The following is an 18,893-nucleotide window of genomic DNA, read 5'->3' as shown; positions in this document are numbered from 1 at the left end:
CGGGAGCTGGCGGCTCGCCGCAAGCGGGAAGGCAGGAGTTAGGATTGGCCACACCTCCATCGGGGAGCGAGGAAACGGTCAAGAGGAAGGTCGAAGGCTGCGCGCGCGCGCCAAGTTCAAATGCACAGGAAGGCGGCACAGTAAGCAGTCCGGATAGGGAGCCAGGTCCTAAAGCCCGCCGCAAAGAGGGAGCAGAGTCCGGGGGGTCGGCGTCAGAAGAGTCCAGGAAGGAAGAGACCACGGGGGGTAGAGGGACCCAGAGGAGGAAGGAAAGACGGAAGAGGTGGAGGAAGGCTAGAGTATTAAGTTGGTGTACAGGAGGCGGAGACTCAGACGGAGCTTCGCCGGTCTAGCTTCTAAGACGTAGAGCTGCACGCTGCGGCTTGAAAATGGAACTTGTAACTCAATAAAGACTTTTGTACAGTAATACTGGCTGGCGTGGTCCTCTGTGAGCTGGGACCTGGAAGCAGCTCTGACAGTAAGCTCCGTCCCCAGTTGCACCAAAAGCCTCGCAGCGTGAGTGGAAGCAGCGAGGGGTGAAGATTGGTGCTTTGCGAGCTCACGAAAGTCGGACGAGATGAATACTGAACAGCAGATAGCAGCCCTGCAAAATGCAGTGTCACATCTAAACACTGAGATACTCGCATCCAGGAAGAGGGAAGAAGAAGCGGCCGCCGCCTACAAGGATCTCCAAGTCAGGTTGGAAGTGCTTACTAAGCAGGGGCAACCGGGACCCAAATCGGAGGGAATTGGGCTGGGGAGAAGAGGAGGCAGCCTTGTATCTCATTTCGATGGGAATTTACAGCAGTACCCCAACTTCCGAGCAGATGTGCAGTTTGCGCTGCAACTGCTGGACAAAGACTTTAGAGATGAGCAAGAGAAGGTGGGGTTTATTCTATCCCATTTGCATGGAGACGCTAAAGCGTGGCTGCGCAATCTGTGGAGAGATAAGGATCCGGCACTCCGAAGTGCGGATGCCTTCATTAAAGCGATGGATTCGTGTTTTTTATCAAATATAGACGTTGATATCACCAGAAAAGAGATAAATGGGCTGAAACAAGGGAGGGCCAGTGTAAGGCAGTATCATTCCCGCTTTTTTGCACTGGTCAGTGCACTGGAATGGGACAAAGATTCAGCTCCAGTCAGAGACCTTTTCTGGGAAGGTTTGAACAGTGCAGTAAAGGACGAAATTGCGAGGGGGGAGAGACCCCGGAGCACTCAGGAGATCGTTCAGAGGGCGCTGACGATTGGGGTGCGGCTAGAAGACCGTCCATGGAGCAGGGACGAAGGGCGTGGAGGACGCGAGGCGGCAAGAGCACCTTCCTTCTTTCCCAGGGATGCAGCGCGTGCGCACTCCACGCCTCCGCCAGGAGGAGGAGGGGAATCTATGGAGGTTGGAGGTGCCAGGGCTCAATCAGCAACCAGAGCCCTAGCACCGGGAGCAGTCAAAGCAAAGCCTCCTAGAGGGAACAGGATGTGCTACCTCTGTGACAGTCCTCAGCACATGGCGAAAGAGTGTCCCCAGAGGCTCCACAAGCACACTGCAGCCTCCGCGACGGTAACAGAAGCAACTCAGCAGAGAGAACCACAGCAGGGAAACGACGGAGTCTGGCTGGAAACAGAGGCACTGGGGCCCAGCCAGACGAGTCAGTGAAGCAGTCCCCAGAGATTTTGCAGCCCACAGACCCCCTCCCGCCCAAACCAGTAGTGCAGCTCACCCCATCGCTCCAGCTACCCAATGGACTTACAATGGAAGTGCCAATTACCATTGACTCTGGTAGCAACGCGGACTTTATAGGACAGGATTTCATCGAGCAGCACAATATAACGCTACTGCCAGCCACGCTGCCCCTGAAGGTTGTCACGGTGGATGGCAGGGAATTGCTAGGGGGGCAGGTGGTGCAGCAAACGGCACCGATGGTGATGCAAATTGGCAATCACAGAGAAGTCATCAGCTTTAATGTCACCCAGCTGTCGGACACGCCTATAGTCTTGGGCATGAGTTGGCTGGACAGGCACAGTCCAACGTTGGCTTGGTACCAGCGGCAACTAACCTTCGGCTCCTCTTACTGTGCAGAACACTGCATCCTGTCCAGACCGGAGGGGGAAGAAGAGGACGCACAGCTGCAATTGGGCACGCTGCAAGCAGTCCCCCACAAGTACGCAGAATTTTTGGAAGTTTTCTGCGAGAAGGAGGCGGACAAGCTGCCTCCCCACAGGCCCTATGACTGCAAGATTGACCTCCTGCCAGGGGCGACGCTGCCGACAGGGAAACTGTATTCCATGTCTGAAGATGAGATGCAGGAACTCAGGGAGTTCATAGATCATAATTTGGAGCGCGGATTCATCCGGGAGTCCAAGGCAGTGGGGGGCAGTCCCGTATTCTTTGTGAGGAAGAAGGACACGCCCCAGAAAAGACTTGTGGTGGACTATTGGATTTTGAACTCAAAAACCAAGCCCACGGCTTTCCCCATGCCCAAAATCGACGACCTCCTCGCGACGGTGCGCAAGGGACGCGTGTTCACCAAGTTGGATCTGCGAGGGGCGTACAACCTTATTCGCATACGGGAGGGCGACGAGTGGAAGATGGCCATGTTCACACCCCTGGGCACCTACGAATACAGAGTTATGCCATTCGGATTACAAAATGGTTCCCACTGTTTTCAAGCTTTCATGCATCACGTGTTAGCGGGGCTCCTCTACAAGAAGTGTGTCTGCTTTCTGGACGACATCCTGATATTTTCAGAATCTCAGGAGGTTCACGACAGTGACGTCAAGGAGGTTCTGCAAAGGCTACGGGAGCATAGACTGTACGCCAAGCTGGAGAAGTGCCAGTTCGACGTGACGGAGGTGGATTTCCTGGGCTACAAATTGTCGGACAAGGGGCTCGCCATGGACAGCGCCAAGGTTCGCGCAGTGTTGGACTGGAAGAGCCCGCGCAGCTGGAAGGAGGTCCAGCGGTTTGTCGGTTTTGCCAACTTCTATCGCAAGTTCATCAAAGGGTTCGCGATGCAGACGGCGGCCATTACCGACACGCTCAGCTCCAAGAAGAAGAAATTCATCTGGACGGAGCAGGCGGAGCAGTCCTTTCGGAAACTAAAGCGTCTCTTCGCGTCCGAAGAGCAGCTACTGCATGTAAATCCCGGCAAACCGATGAGGGTTGAAACAGACGCCTCAGACAGAGCCGTGGGGAGCAGTCCTGTTGCAGCAAGACCCGCATGGGGATTGGAGGCCGTGCGCCTTCTACTCCAGGAAGCTCAGCAAGTCGGAGCAGAACTACGCCATCTGGGACAGGGAGTTGCTTGCCATTCATGCAGCATTCAAGGCGTGGAGGCACTTCCTGATCGGAGCCAAACACCCAGTGCAGATCCGCACGGACCATAAGAATCTGGAGTACTGGCGCACGGCGAAGTTCCTGAACCAGAGGCACATACGTTGGGCGGAGTTCTTTGCGGATTTCGACTTCAGGATAGAGTACGTCCCTGGTGACAACAACGTCATGGCGGATGCACTGTCCAGGAAGCCGCAATACCTCGAGGAGGCGACGCCAGCGGCGGCCAAGCACATTTTCGCACCAGAAGCGTGGGCGTGCGCTTCGGCAACCGTAGACCTGGATGCTGTACGTAGCGCGCTGCAGGAAGACTCTTTCGCACGAGCGAAGATGGAGGAGGTGCACAGAGGCACGGCGAAGGGCGACGAGTTCCAGATACGCGAGGGGTTGCTCATCCGCAAAGGGGCCCTCTACGTGCCGGGAGACGACCTCCGCGCCAAGGTACTGCAGCAGTTACACGACGCACCCACCACCAGGCACTTTGGCACAGAAAAGACGATAGAATTAGTCGCCAGAGACTTCTGGTGGCCCAAGATGCGGGGGGAGGTAGCGGATTACGTCGCGAGGTGCGACACCTGCCAGAGGGCTAAGCCAGTGCATAAACCGCCGGCGGGACTGCTGGAACCGCTACAAACTCCACTCGAACCGTGGGAGAGGGTGGCCCTGGACTTTGTCACGGATCTGCCCAGCTCGAGGGGCAAGACAGCAGTGCTAGTGGTGGTGGACTTGTTAACCAAAATGGCACATTTCATTCCGTGTGCGAAGGTGGCCACGGCGGAACAGACCGCCAAACTGTCCATAGATCAGTGCTCACTCCCTACAAGGCACCTCACAGGTTTCAAGAGCCGGGGACGGCACCGAGCCCGCTCAGGGAAAGAACCACGCAGGGGGGGTCGCCAGAGGGGGAGCCCATCAACGAGGTCACAGAGATTTTAGACTCTAGATGGGGGGAAGAGGGAGTAGAATACCTTCTCGCCAGAGAGGGCACCCCAACCAGCGCCAACAGCTGGGTGCTGGGCTACGCTTTGGAAGAACCTCTGCTCAAAGACGAGTTTCATGCCCTTTTCCCACACAGACCCATGCCAGCCGAGTTTTTCGACGACTGGCTTTTCACACCCACACTTTCCGCCAGCACGTTCCGGGGGTTTGACTCGGACGAGGAGCCGACACTGGGCACATGCTCCCCGGAGGGGTCACCCTCGGGATCTGCCTCAGAACCCTCGTATTGGTGGGATGATCGACCAGAGGAGCAGTGGCGCAGGAAGTGGCTGGAGGGTCCCGGGCGAGCTACACCCCCGAGAGGGACTGATGACGAGACGGACATGGACGTGTTCGGGGAGGACCTTGGGTTCGAGCACGGCGGCACGGAGATGGAAGCAGAGGAGATCGACGTCGGAGAGTGCAGGGAAGAAGAGCCGGACTTGTCCAGTTGGATGGACGCCACGGGAAATGAACTGTATCCGGCACTTACCCCCGTAACAACGGAGAACCCAACACCCACGCCTGGGGGAGGGGGGAAGGGGGGGCTTCGAGGGGGGGATGGATGTCAGGGGTTCAGGAGCAGAGGCACAGGAAAGGGAGGAAACAGAGAGCGAGGGGGAGGAATCCGAAGGAAATATGAGCGATGACAGCGGCCCGAGATCTCCGAGTCTTTCCAGTGAATCGGAAGATTCACAGAAAGGGGCGCCAGTGGTCAGAGCAAGGGGGGCGCCTAGGGGGACACACCAGGAAGAAGGGACCAGAGGAGACTCAGAGAGCAGCAGTTGGAAATCGGGACCAGCTTCCCCACCAGAGCACAGTAGGGGGGAGGGGTCGCAGGCATCGGGAGCTGGCGGCTCGCCGCAAGCGGGAAGGCAGGAGTTAGGATTGGCCACACCTCCATCGGGGAGCGAGGAAACGGTCAAGAGGAAGGTCGAAGGCTGCGCGCGCGCGCCAAGTTCAAATGCACAGGAAGGCGGCACAGTAAGCAGTCCGGATAGGGAGCCAGGTCCTAAAGCCCGCAACAAAGAGGGAGCAGAGTCCGGGGGGTCGGCGTCAGAAGAGTCCAGGAAGGAAGAGACCACGGGGGGTAGAGGGACCCAGAGGAGGAAGGAAAGACGGAAGAGGTGGAGGAAGGCTAGAGTATTAAGTTGGTGTACAGGAGGCGGAGACTCAGACGGAGCTTCGCCGGTCTAGCTTCTAAGACGTAGAGCTGCACGCTGCGGCTTGAAAATGGAACTTGTAACTCAATAAAGACTTTTGTACAGTAATACCGGCTGGCGTGGTCCTCTGTGAGCTGGGACCTGGAAGCAGCTCTGACACTAACATATCCGAGATATTAGCCTGAACAGATTTTCAGAATATTTCTATTTGAAGAACAATTCCAAAGAATGTGTATATAATCTGATTTACTTAATCCACATCTCCAACATTTATCTGATCTTAATTACTTTGATGGAGCAGTGTATACATTTAAATACATACATACATGTACATAAATGTCCTGGCTGCAACAGGCACTAAGGTGGGGGGCATCTTTGGGGGTTTCTGGACCCTCAAATACACTTTCCCCCTGCAAAAATATGTGCAAGTGCTCTTCAGCTCAGCCTTTGTGCTTCAGAGAGCCCAGGTTTCTGTGGGTGTCAGTAAGAGATGGCATGTGTTTCTAATTCCATTCCTTTCTGGTCTCAGTGGCACACTGTAATAGGTCTGCACCATCCTGTTCCATGCTAATCCAATTACATCTTATCCCATTGTACATGATTTACCTGCATGTTGTGCAATCGTTTTATGTAAAATACATATTTTTCAGTGCATCAGCAGGAAATTACAGATTTTGCACTAATGTATTATGAAAAATACATATTTTGTGACTAAACATCAGGAAGAACTTTCTGACAGTAAGAGCTGTTTGACTGTGGAATGGACTCCCTTGGGAGGGAGATTCCTTTGAAGACCACGGACTCTCTTTCCTTGGAGGGTTTTAAGCAGAGGTTGGCTGGCCATCTGTCACAGATGCTTTAGTTGAGGTTCCTGCATGGAAGGGTTTGGACTAGATGACCCTTGGGGTCCCTTCCAACTCCACAGGTCTGTGACTCTATGACTGGTGCCAGCCAACACTATTGTTCTGTGACAGGAAACGGAAATGAGAATGCTCTTATTCCAAATGTTCATGAACAAGCCACAGAGCAAATCATATTCACTGAATGTGGCAAATGTTTTTGCATTAACCATTACGCCGAAGAAAGTGACAAGACACCAGGGGGGGGGATGTTAACAGAAGACAAGAGAAATGTCACTGATTTTATTACTTCTGCTAGAAAGGGGGGGGGGGAGTCCAGCTGTCTCTCTTATCTAGTCTTTGACAAGAGTGAATTGTTTATGCAAAAGAAGTGAAAATGCTGAACTTCAGAGCCTTGTTCACTCTCCTGATTATTCATCAAATCACACTTGTAGCAACATTTGCAGTCCTGTCCAAAGACAATGAAAAATACAAACAACAATAACACCTCCCTCACAAAATCTCACCAAGAGAAGTTGGGAATAGTTTGATGTTTAAGACCACGTTTCATGAAAAAATAAGAATTAGATGAAAATGAGAGAGGACTCATGTATTAACCCTGATCATCCTATAGTACCTTCAGGTTCAGAGGCCTTATGGGTTGCTGTCTTGATGTCCCTTTAGGTGGGTTTCAAGGAAGCACCTGATTGTCTGCTATTGGATGTTGGACTCAATGACCCATTGCCCTCATCTAGTAGGACTCTTGTTACAGTTTTATGCTGCCTAAAAGCTACCCATCAAAATTAGTCTGGAAGGCAAATCCCTGTGGATTTGAAGCACCTTTTCCATCCGCATTATGTCCATAGCCATGCCATTACAGTGGTACCTCTGGTTGTGAACGGGATCTGTTCTGGAGCCCCACTCGCAACATGAGCAGAAAGCAACCCGCATCTGCGCATGCGCGGGTCGCGACTTGCCGCTTCTGCATGTGACATCATTTTGAGCGTCTGCGCATGCTCAAGTGGCGAAACCCAGAAGTAACCCTTTCCGGTACTTCCAGGTTGCCGCGGGACGCAACCTGAAAAGACGTAACCTGAACCGAACGTAACAAGAGGTATGACTGTATCTAACAACAGGGACAGTGGGATGGTGGATGGAGAAAGCTGTAGCTCTCCAAACCAAGATGCTCCATCTCACCTTCAAGTTGTGCAGACACAGGGCAGGGACGAGATGCACAGCAAAGCACCAAGGTTATAAATTCCCCAACTACCTCAGGTCCAAGAAAGGTATTTAAGAAATCAACTTCTTTTAGATGTGAACCTTTATGGTGACACTAAAACAGTCATACCTTGATTGTCAAATGCCCTGGAACTCATCCGTTTTGACTCCCGAACACCACAAACCCGGAAGTGATTGTTCCAGTTTGCAAACGTTCTTTTGGAACCCAAACGTCTGACAGGGCATCCGCGGCTTCTGATTGGCTGCAGAAGCTTCCTGCAGCCAATCAGAAGCTGCGATTTGGTTTTCGAACATTTTGGAAGTTGAACGGATTTCTGAAATGGATTCCGTTTGACTTGCAAGGTACGACTGTATTTGCAATAATCCAAGCAGCACATAGTAGATGCAGTCTCCTACAGCAGGCTGGTTGAGATTCCCAATGCAACCAGCTGTACCTTCACTTCCGGCCAGTGACCTCTCTGCTGTGCTTTTTCACTGCCCAACTCAAACAACAACAGGCTTGGAAGTGCCTTCTCGGTAGTGGCGCCTGTCCTGGGGAACACACTCCCATCAGATGTCAAGGAAATAAGCAACTATCCTACTTTTAAAAGACATCTGAAGGCAGCCCTGTTTCGGGAAGTTTTAAATGTTTAATGCTGTATTGTGTTTTTAATATTTGATTGGGAGCCACCCAGAGTGGCTGGTGAAACCCAGCCAGATGGGTGGGGTATAAATAAATTATTATTATTATTATTATTATTATTATTATTATTATTATTATTATTATTATGGTGTCACATTCCCAAGATGGGAGAGAGCTTCCAGACAAATAAGGACCATTCCACTTCTTTGGTTACATCCCTGGTCACTCACTGAGTTTTCAGGACAGCACCCATGCACACTAATCAAGGGAGCCAAACTTTTGACAACAATCAATATTAAATTGCAAATAAGCATTGTATTTCAAGATCTGGAGCTGACAATGGAAGAGGTGGTTCCCATAATTTTTTTTTAAATCCAAAACTGTACCAGCTGCTTCTGAGCATCAGAAGGTTGGTTGGGGCAGGGCTTGTGGCCCTTCAGATGTTGCTGGACTCCAGTCCCCACCAGCCCAAGCCAGCATGGCCCATGGTGAGGGGAGTGGGAAGCCAACAACAACTGGAGGGCCACAGGTTCCTCACCCCAACATAGACAAAATTGTTCTCCAAACCAGGGAACTAGCAGTTTGGGCAGCTCTACTAGTTCTCTGCCTCTCATATCTTTCTAACTAGCAGCAGCACCTTCAGTCATTTCTCTGTTAACACTCTTGCCCTATGGGTTGAGATGTCTACCATCTCCTAAAGGCATTCACCCCGAGACAAGCACGTAAAGCACAGGAAGACATGAGGGAAAACTTTCTGACAGTAAGAGCTGTTGAATTGGCCACCATGAAAGGTGCTGGACCCATCCCATCATTGGAGGTTTTTAAACAGAGGCAAGATGGCCATCTGTCAGTGATTCTTAATTGTGATTCCTGCATTGCAGGGGGTTGAATTAGAATAGAATAGAATAGAATAGAATAGAATAGAATAGAATAGAATAGAATCATAGAGTTGGAAGAGACCACAAGGGCCATCGAGTCCAACCCCCTGCCAAGCAGGAATTACACCATCAGAGCACTCCTGACATATGGTTGTCAAGCCTCTGCTTAAAGACCTCCAAAGTAGGAGACTCCACCACACTCCTTGGCAGCAAATTCCACTGTCAAACAGCTCTTACTGTCAGGAAGTTCTTCCTAATGTTTAGGTGGAATCTTCTTTCTTGTAGTTTGGATCCATTGCTCCGTGTCCGCTTCTCTGGAGCAGCAGAAAACAACCTTTCTCCCTCCTCTATGTGACATCCTTTTATATATTTGAACATGGCTATCATATCACCCCTTAACCTCCTCTTCTCCAGGCTAAACATGCCCAGCTCCCTTAGCCGTTCCTCATAAGGAATCGTTTCCAGGCCTTTGACCATTTTGGTTGCCCTCCTCTGGACACGTTCCAGTTTGTCAGTGTCCTTCTTGAACTGTGGTGCCCAGAACTGGACACAGTACTCCAGGTGAGGTCTGACCAGAGCAGAGTACAGTGGCACTATTACTTAGATGACCCCTGAGGTCCCTTCCAGCACTACAAATGTATGATTCTGTATTACGTATGGGCATATATTTTTCATTGCTGGTTTTCCAGCCACAGGCAAACAGTCCCATTCCATTCCCTCCAGAAGGTAATTGCTCTGACAATATGCAAACCCTTCCTTTCTCTGCTCCATGTTATCATTTACAAGACAAATATATTATTTAAACATAGAACAGAAAGGATCATCAAATTCTTATGCTATTAATAAATTCCACTGCTTAAAATATAAAGAAATCTGAACAGTGAAGAACAAGGTCTCAGATGCAGCATGTGTGCTTTTTAAGGTTTCCAAAGTTTAGTCAATAAATAAGATGTGCAGGATGAAATCAAAACCGCCCCCTGCCCCCCCTGCCCCCCCTGCCCCCCGCCAACACAGCATTCTGGTTAAGACACCATGGCTAATCAGGGAACAAGCAGGGCATGAATCAGCAACGTGTGGTGCCCAGGGATAGAATGCCTTTTAGCATGGAGGTTCTGTTAGGTTGCTGTGGATTTATAGCCATATTACTTCTCCTGCATGAAATAGACAAACCTGACTTTAAAACCCCTGAATTTAGCAGCCACCACAATGTTAATATTACTTATCAGATTCCACCATTTTCGACACTGGTACAAAGCAGGGATGACCAGTTTCCCACCAGGCCACCCTCCCACCACTGCAATATCCTCTTTCTGAAGGCTCTACCCTTCACAGTTCTCCTGGAGTGTCTCTACCTGGTTAGAAGATGCCCTTGAAATCTATTCGCGACTCTTTCTTGTCTTACAGCCAGAGTGCTGCAGCTCTTAGAGTGTTGGAAGAGGTCCTGTGAGACCTGGGTTCCAATCCCCACTGAGTCACGAAGCTCACTGGGTGGCCTCGGGCCAGTCATTGCCTCTCCACCTAACCTACCTCACAGGATCAATGAGGAGGGGGAGAACCATAGACACCATCTTGAGCTCCTTGGAGAAGGCCCTAAACAGATAAATAATGATGGAGGCTGGAGAGGGGTGTGTGAGCTAGCCCACTGTACAAAGGTTGTTCCACCCCCTTTTGCCTCTGGCCCCAGACACCACTACAATAAGGCCCTCAGATAATGCTCATGAGAGAAAGTAACCTCTTTGGCCTAAAAAGGTCATAGTGCTAGAACTTGGGCAGTGGTGGAGTTAGCTGCATGGCGCCTGGAGCGGCAGCCATGCCGCGCACCCAGGGAGGGTGGTGCAAGCTGCGTGGGGCGCAGTGCGATCCACCGTGCGGAGCAGTGGTGGCTTGGCAATCCGTCGCATGCGATGGCAGGGCAATCCACCACATTTAATGGCGGTGGTGGGGCAATCCACTGCGCACGGGGGTGGTGGGGCAAGCCCCCCATGTTGTGCCTTTTTGTCACCCCCCCAAGGGATGACACCCAGAGGGAGCCGCCCCCACCCCCCTTCCTACACCCCTGAACTTGGGGCCACCCAGGAAAGCTGAATCCTGGAAGATTCAGGGCACTGCACATCATTAAACCATGGAACTCCCTCCCACTGGAGGGGGTGATGGCCACCAACTTGGGTGGCTTTCATAGTGGCTTAGAGGATTTCATGAAGGATACAGGTATCAATGGCTACTAGACATAAAAGTCCTGTACGCTCTCCAGTACTGAAGGCAGTATGTCTTTGTAGATCAGTTGCTGGTAATCACAAGTGGGGAGAGCATTGTTGCACTCAAGTCCTGTTTGCACTCAAGTCAGGCTCCCCAGGAGCATCTGAATAGCTACTATGAGAGCAGGATGGCTCTAAAAGAGGATCAGACCAATTAATGGAGGAGGAGCTGTGCTCTGACTCCACAGTTGGGGCAGCATGGCTTCTGAGTACCAGTTGTTGGAAATCGCAGGAGAGGAGAGGGGTCTCGCTCTCAAATCCTGCTCATGGGTTTCCCATGGAGGCATCTGGTTGGCCACTATGCAAATGGGATGTGGACTAGAAGGGCCATGGGCCTGATCCAGCAGGGCACCCTTTAAAGTCTGCATGTTCTCTTATCAGCATTGCAAGTTACTGGAATCAGAAGGGACTTTTCATCACACATGAAAACAGACGTGAAATGAGGCAAGTAGTTGTAGACCATCCCAAGGCCTTTCTCCTTTCCATTAAATTGCTATAGAGACCCAACCCAAATCGCTCACACAAGAGCTTGCACAAGATCTGCTAACACTGCAAACAAGAAGTAAATGAAACAGCAAGACTGTAGACTGTAGACTGTAGAAAACAAGCCAAAAAACTATAGCTCTGAAACAACCCTGTTGCTGTAAAGGTCACTGATAATGCCATCCACTCATCTGGCCCAGATATCATCCCTCTTTGGTCTTTCACATTTCTTTATAGGCTCCAAATGTCCTGCTTGTTCTTTATGTAAGCCACACACCTCCGTGAGCTCCTGAGGGCATGTTTCTGCTCTGTTCTAGCTGGGTTAGATGCCTCACATCACCATCTGCCTTCTGAACTTTCAAGAAGGTGTGTCTGAATGCTGAGAATCCAAAGCCTTGGGGGCTGATCTTGGAGCTGACGAACCCCCCCTTTTCATCCTGAATTACATCAGCATCTTAATTGAATTATCCATTTGACATCCTTCAAGATCTGCCAGTGCAGAGTGAGAAAGGCACATCCCGTGGATGTAAAATAAACACATTGCAGAAAGTTTTGAATTGCATTCCATGTAAAGAATGATCCTCTGCATGTGCTGAGGGAATGAACTGCGTAGGCCATAAGCAAAAAATGGTTTGTGGACTGCTGTTCCTTGTATGTTGCTTTAGGACTTTTTTTTAAGTGAGACAAGTATTTCATATTCACAAAAATCTCAACCAGCAAGTGGCAAACCACATTTTTAGAGCAGGACAACTGCACAACTTGTGACTCACACAGAAACAGCAGCAACAACAACAACAACAACAACAACAACAACAACAACAACAACAACAACAATAAATTATACTCTGCCCCTCTGGCTGGGTTTCCCCAGCCACTCTGGGCAGCTTCCAACCGAATATTAAAAACAGTACAGCATCAAACATTAAAAACTTCCCTAAACAGGGCTGCCTTCAGTTGTCTTTTAAAAGTAGGATAGTTGCTTATTGCCTTGACATCTGATGGGAAGGTGTTCCACAGGGCAGGCGCCACTACCGAGAAGGCCCTCTGTCTGGTTCCCTGTAACCTCACTTCTCGCACTGAGGGAACCGCCAGAAGGCCCTCGGCGCTGGATCTCAGTGTCCAGGCTGAATGATGGGGGTGGAGACACTCCTTCAGGTATACAGGGCCGAGGCCGTTTAGGGCTTTAAAGGTCAGCACCAACACTTTGAATTGTGCTTGGAAGCGTACTGGGAGCCAATGAAGGTCTTTCAGAAAGCCAAATTCAGCTCATTACTGTAGCTCAACAAGTATACAATAACCCTTTCATTGGTTTGTTAAGATTCTGATGGACCACCATATGTTGCTGGTGAGACACATCTGACTAGATTGGTGAGCAGTTTTACAGACCTGGGTGATGGTCACCACATAGAAAAAGATTGCTTTGATCTTACTAAGGCCTCATTCACACCTTACATTTAAAGTGCCATGATACAACTACAAACAATCATGGCTTCCCCCAAATTTTTTTGGATTGTTTGAGAATCTCTTCACAGAGAATTTTTGGTGTTGTAGCTCTGTGAGGGGACTAGGAACCCCCTAACAACTCTCAGCACCCCTAACAAGCTCCAGCTCCCAGGATTCTTGCAAGGGAAGTGGAAGCCATGAGTGTTTAAAGCGGCGTAAGCATGCCCTAAATGCATGGTGTGAATGCGTCCTGAGATGTGTGATGAAGTTATTCAGGAGGGCAACACCAACACAAAATTGTAACTGGGAGAAGGAAACAGTGTATAGCACTTACTGATGACAGAAATCTGCCCAGGACCTTCTGTGTAGAGAAGAAATCTGTGAAAGAACAAAAGAGGGGAATGGATAAGGAAACAGCCCATTCACAGGATCAAACATTTCACACCAACATTTTAGGAAAGGGGAGTGTCTCTCTATAGTTCTCCAAGTCTCAGACCAGGGATATATGTGATAAACACAGAGGACCAGGCAGTGGTAAGCAGAGCTGGCCCACCTACATGGCAGAGGGAAGCACCTGTCACAGGCAGTGGAGGCGCAAGAGGCAGCACTCCTTCCAGCCACCACTTCCTCCACCACCACAACGTCCCTTTCACCAGTGAGAGGGAAGTGTTCTGGCATGCAGCATTGCCACCCGCCTTCCCTTGGGATTGAAAGATGAGCAGCAGGGCCAAGATTGGCAAGAAGCACTTTGTGGTCAAACTCCTTGCTTGATGCAGGAAATTCAGAGCTGGAACATGCACAGCTCAGCCTTGACTGGAAAACCTCCAGTGATAAAGAGGCCAGCAGTCCTCTGGGCCACGCAGTCCGTTGCCGAACTATGCTTACCATAAACCCAAACCTCCCCTATGTAAATTAAGCCTGTTAGAGTGAGTCCTAACCTCTGGGACATCAACAGGGAACAAGCTGCTGCCCTCTTCTGTGTGACAGCCCTTCATGTATTAGTCATGTGCCCTCTAAGTTATCTCCTCACTAGTTCCTTCAACCATTCCTCAACAGACTTCTTTTCAATATCACGGATCCTCAGTGTTGCCCTCCTTTGAACCCGTTGTTAAGCTTTCAATGAATCCTCACCAAGAACACATTTGCAAAGCCCACTGCTTTACTAAGAGGCAGGTGTGGCAAGGAATTATTAGAGGTTCAGGACCTTATGGCAGAATCCCAAAGCATTATGGATTCCAGCTCCCATCAGCACTAGTGAGACTGGCCAACGGTCAGGGACAATAGGAGCTGCAGTCCAAAATCATGAGGCAGGTCACAGGTTTCCCCATCCCTGGATTACACAGTGACTAGACAGTTACAGAAGGACTGGCAAGTAATGCATATAATGTTGTGTATGCCTATTGTGTATGTATATTCTTGCTGACACTCAGGTCACTGCTGTAATGGCCCAAGTGTCCACTCCCATTTTAGTAATGTAGGCACAATGTATGTAACTAGAGCCATAAGCAAAAGAACCCTCAAAAAATATTCGCATGGTGGGTTCAGAAATTGGAGTGGGGCATTTCTCTGCATTCCTCCAGGGGGAGGAGAAATTATCCCACAGTTTCTGAGGGGGTGGGATTCACCATTAGCAACGGTACCAGGATTGATTGTGTTGGGGGTGTCCCACAGCAGCAGCAGCAGCAACCGGAGGGCATTTCCTGTTCTCTGCAATGCCCCAGACCTGAGATCATTTTGGGATTCAGGGCATTGTGTGGACATGGGGTGTAGGCAATGGCTGTTGCCCCACACAAACATGATGGACAATATTCAGAGAAAATTCTGCAAATTGGCCTTCTTGTGGGGTGGGATGAGAAAAAACCCTCATACATTTTTCCAGAAAAATGAGAACTTTAGATTCATGCACAAATCTGCATATATTGGTGTGCGTGTTTTTTAAAGCAATGTTCTCAGTTCTCTCTATGAATAAGACAGCCTATTAGTCATCTACAATATGGTGCAATTGCCAAATGTTTCTGTTTTCCTGTACTAGCTGGGGTGGGGGGTGGGGAAGCAAGCAAAAAAGGAAAAGAAAGTGTAGAAATATTTCTTTTAAAGCTCTAGAGAAGAAAAAATGTACTATAGTTAGAAAAGGCACTGTTGACAGCTTAAACTTTTACTCCTTTTTCATAGCTAAGGGTGTGTGTGATAATGACTAAGGTTCCCATCATAAGCCCATTTGCTAGAGAGTTTAAGTCAGAGAAACTTATGAATGGCGTGCTCAGGATTGCATTGTAAAAGGGTGACATGTTGAAGCAGGAATGAAGATGCAATGGGCCTCCAGACCTTTTTGGACTTCAACTCCCATGTGCCCCAAGCCAGAAAGGCCAGTGATCAGGGATGATAGGGGTTGAAGTCCAACAACAGTGCAAGGGTCACTTCTTTCCCATCCCTGTGATAGGAGCCTATAGAACTAGAAATGGTAAAGTGGGGGGCCAACATGATGCCCCTCCAGATGTTATTGATCTTCAGCTTCTATCAATCTTGGCCATGGGTCATGTTGTCCCACAATGTCCATAGTGTCCCATGTAGACTCCCTTGTTGTAGACAATGCGGGCAGGGATGATGGTCACACTCTCTCACAAAACTATCCCTTGAGATTGCCCACTTAAATGGTTGGCTGTAGATTTAGATTAGAGGCAAAAAGCATTCCTTCGGACAATGCACAATTAATTAAAGAATTTGTTGCCCCATTTACAGTTTGGTGATCAGGCATAACCGTGAAGTAGCATTGATCTTTTGATGATCTATTCATCATGGTGGCTTTATGCAACCTCCATCTCCCATGTGTTGTGGAATATCAGTAACATGCAGTGGTGCCCCCCTCCCACTTGGATAGCTTTAAAGGGAGAGAGCCCAACTGTGTTCCAGCTGCTTGGAATCCGAAGTGGGGAAAGTGCCATTACACTGATGTCCTGCCTCTGGGCTTCCATAGGTCGGTCCCTGTAGCAACAGGATGAATAAGTCTTGCACTCATTTCCTAGTTCTTCCCCAAAAGCATTTTCTGTTGAGTATTGTTGGTCCTGCCTGTTGGCTTCCCATAAGATTCTGGGAGCAGGAGAACATGGAGGCCTCTCGTCTGATGCAGCAAGGCCATTAGGTTCCTAATCCTTTGTTGTCTTCAGGCCAAACTAAATTTTAACCAAATAGGCACATAATATTATGAGGCTTTAAAAAACAACAACAACAACAAAAACACCTTTATCCCTCTCAATTAAAGAGGCTGTGAAATAGACTTTCTCTATACAAATTTGAGTCAGGAGAGTATGCCTGAGATCTTACATACACACACACACACACACACAGAGAGAGAGAGAGACCCTTCCACTTTACTTAGCACCCATAACCTTAAAGTGGGATGCTATTTGTCATGGAAAGGAATGCCACTAGCCCTTTGAACTACTTGTGCCATTTCATGGTAGTCTTTGGTCAAGAAGTACCTCCAATGTGTGATGAATGTCACTTAATGGGGAACATTCACATTGTCTCAGTGTTGCTCATGTCACCATTTTTCTCCTCCTGTTCTGCTCTCTCTCACAGCTCTTGGCTTCATTTGTTAGTGGCTATTGCTTCATTTGCCCACTATCACAGAGCAAGTTGGTGAGTAAAACTCACAATTCAAAGCAGGGCCGTCTTAAGCATATCTGGTGCTGTGGTGCAAAGATCCCTACGGCCCCCCGTTTCCCAGAGTTGTCAACCTTTTTTAAGGGGGGGGACCCAAAAGAAGTTGTTGATATTTATTACTTTTTCAACATTTTCAACACAACACTACAAACAAAAAAGAAAAGAGAAAAAACAATATAAATACAATACAAAAACGCTACATGGACTAACAAAACAAAGCAAAAACAAACAAAAACAATTTAAAAACACCTCAAACATTTTCAATATCTTATATTTCATTCACTTATTTCCAGCGACCTCCTCACACCTCCCTTTTTGTATTCCACCTCTATTAATTGTTTCAGCAATTCCTTTCCATCTTACTCTGTTTTCTATCCTATAATTATCTTAACACATTCTTGCTTTATTTTTCCTTTAATTTTCTATTACAGTGGTGCCCCACAAGACGAATGCCTCGCAAGATGGAAAACCCACTAGACGAAAGGGTTTTCCGTTTTTGAGCTGCTTTGCAAGACGATCTTCCCTATGGGCTTGCTTTGCAAGACGAAAACGTCTTGCGAGTGTTCCGATTTCCCCCCGCTTTCCCCCCTTTTTCTAAGCCGCTAATAGCCTTTTAGCCGTTAATCCGTTAAGCCTTTAATAGCCGCTAAGCCTTTAATAGCGCTAATCCACTAAGCTGCTAATAGGGTTGCTTCGCAAGACGAAAAAACCGCTAGACGAAGAGACTCGCGGAATGGATTAATTTCGTCTTGCGAGGCACCACTGTAATCTATTTATACTTTTGCTGCCAAGGAGTGTGGTGGAGTCTCCTTCTTTGGAGGTCTTTAAGCAGAGGCTTGACAACCATATGTCAGGAGTGCTCTGATGGTGTTTCCTGCTTGGCAGGGGGTTGGACTCGATGGCCCTTGTGGTCTCTTCAAACTCTATGATTCTATGATTCTATGATTCTACTTAATTCCTTATGACATTTCTACTAAAGCCATATAACTTCATTCCAACATTTTTCTAACATTCCTTAATTTTACAATATTTCTATAAATAGTCTTTAAACTTTTTCCAATCTTCTTCCACCGACTCTTCTCCCTGGTCTCGGATCTTGCCAGTCCTTTCTGCCAATTCCATATAGTCCATCAACTTCATCTGCCATTGTCCAACACTTCAGTGTTTCCAAGAAGCAGCCATTCTCTCAACCAGCAAAAAGCAGATGGTTCACAACAAAATTTAAAGGTCTGGCAGGGCAGGTCCACCTCCTTCTTTGGCATCCATCAATATCTTAAGTTTTACTCGAGGCTTCCTGTCCTGCCAAACAACTCCAAAAACATCCCTCTGCCACCTCCTGAAACAATCCATCCGATCCAAAGCTTGCAATGTTTGAAACAAAAGCAACATCCCCAGCAACACAGCAGCCCTCATCCCCACCACAGTAACTCGGCCCAACAGTAACAACTTCTGATTTGTCCATATTTCCAAATCCCCCTTCTCTTCAATCCAACATCCTTCACAGTTATCCTTAAACAGATTCACATTTTTGGCGGTCATACTAACCCCAAATAGCTCTCTTTCTCAACCGATGTTAGTCCTGTCGCCTCCTGAAACTCTGTCAAGCTTTCCTTTTCCAGTTCAGATAGGGCTCTGGTCCTCAAATTCATCTGTTCTTCTTTAAGTTCAATCATAACGAATGTCAGCTTATGTTCATCAGTTTGTATGGATGGGACTCTCCTCTCCAGTTGTATTGCTTTAGATTCAGCAGCAAGGGTTTTTTCCCTGACTTCATCTGCAGTTTGCCGTATCAGAGTAGATTCCTGTGTCAGTTTCTGGGTGGTTTCTGAATTGGTATTCACCTTTTGTCCCAAGTTATTTAAACTTTCTACGATTAAGTCAATTTCAATATTTGCAGCATCCATTTTCACATTTATCATGTCTGTTTTCTTGTGAAGTTGTTCCAGCAAATCGTTTATTTTCAATAATGCAGCCACTAAGGCATCTTCTGTCGACATCC

General features: G+C 48.5%; 1 protein-coding gene across 1 annotated transcript in view; it reads right to left on the bottom strand.

Moving 5' to 3' along the window:
- LINGO1 (leucine rich repeat and Ig domain containing 1) overlaps window positions 1–18,893 on the bottom strand; it is a 675,027-nt gene that overhangs the window by 417,339 nt on the left and 238,795 nt on the right. The window contains exon 2 of the mRNA XM_081207713.1: window positions 13,566–13,609. The gene's annotated coding sequence lies outside the window, so the exon portion shown is untranslated. The remainder of the gene's footprint in view (window positions 1–13,565; window positions 13,610–18,893) is intronic.

The sequence above is a fragment of the Podarcis bocagei genome (genome assembly GCF_964188305.1).
Source record: "Podarcis bocagei genome assembly, chromosome: 9".
Taxonomy (NCBI): domain Eukaryota; kingdom Metazoa; phylum Chordata; class Lepidosauria; order Squamata; family Lacertidae; genus Podarcis; species Podarcis bocagei.
Note: the sequence above shows the minus strand (reverse complement) of the source record. Positions and strands in the feature narration are given on the sequence as shown.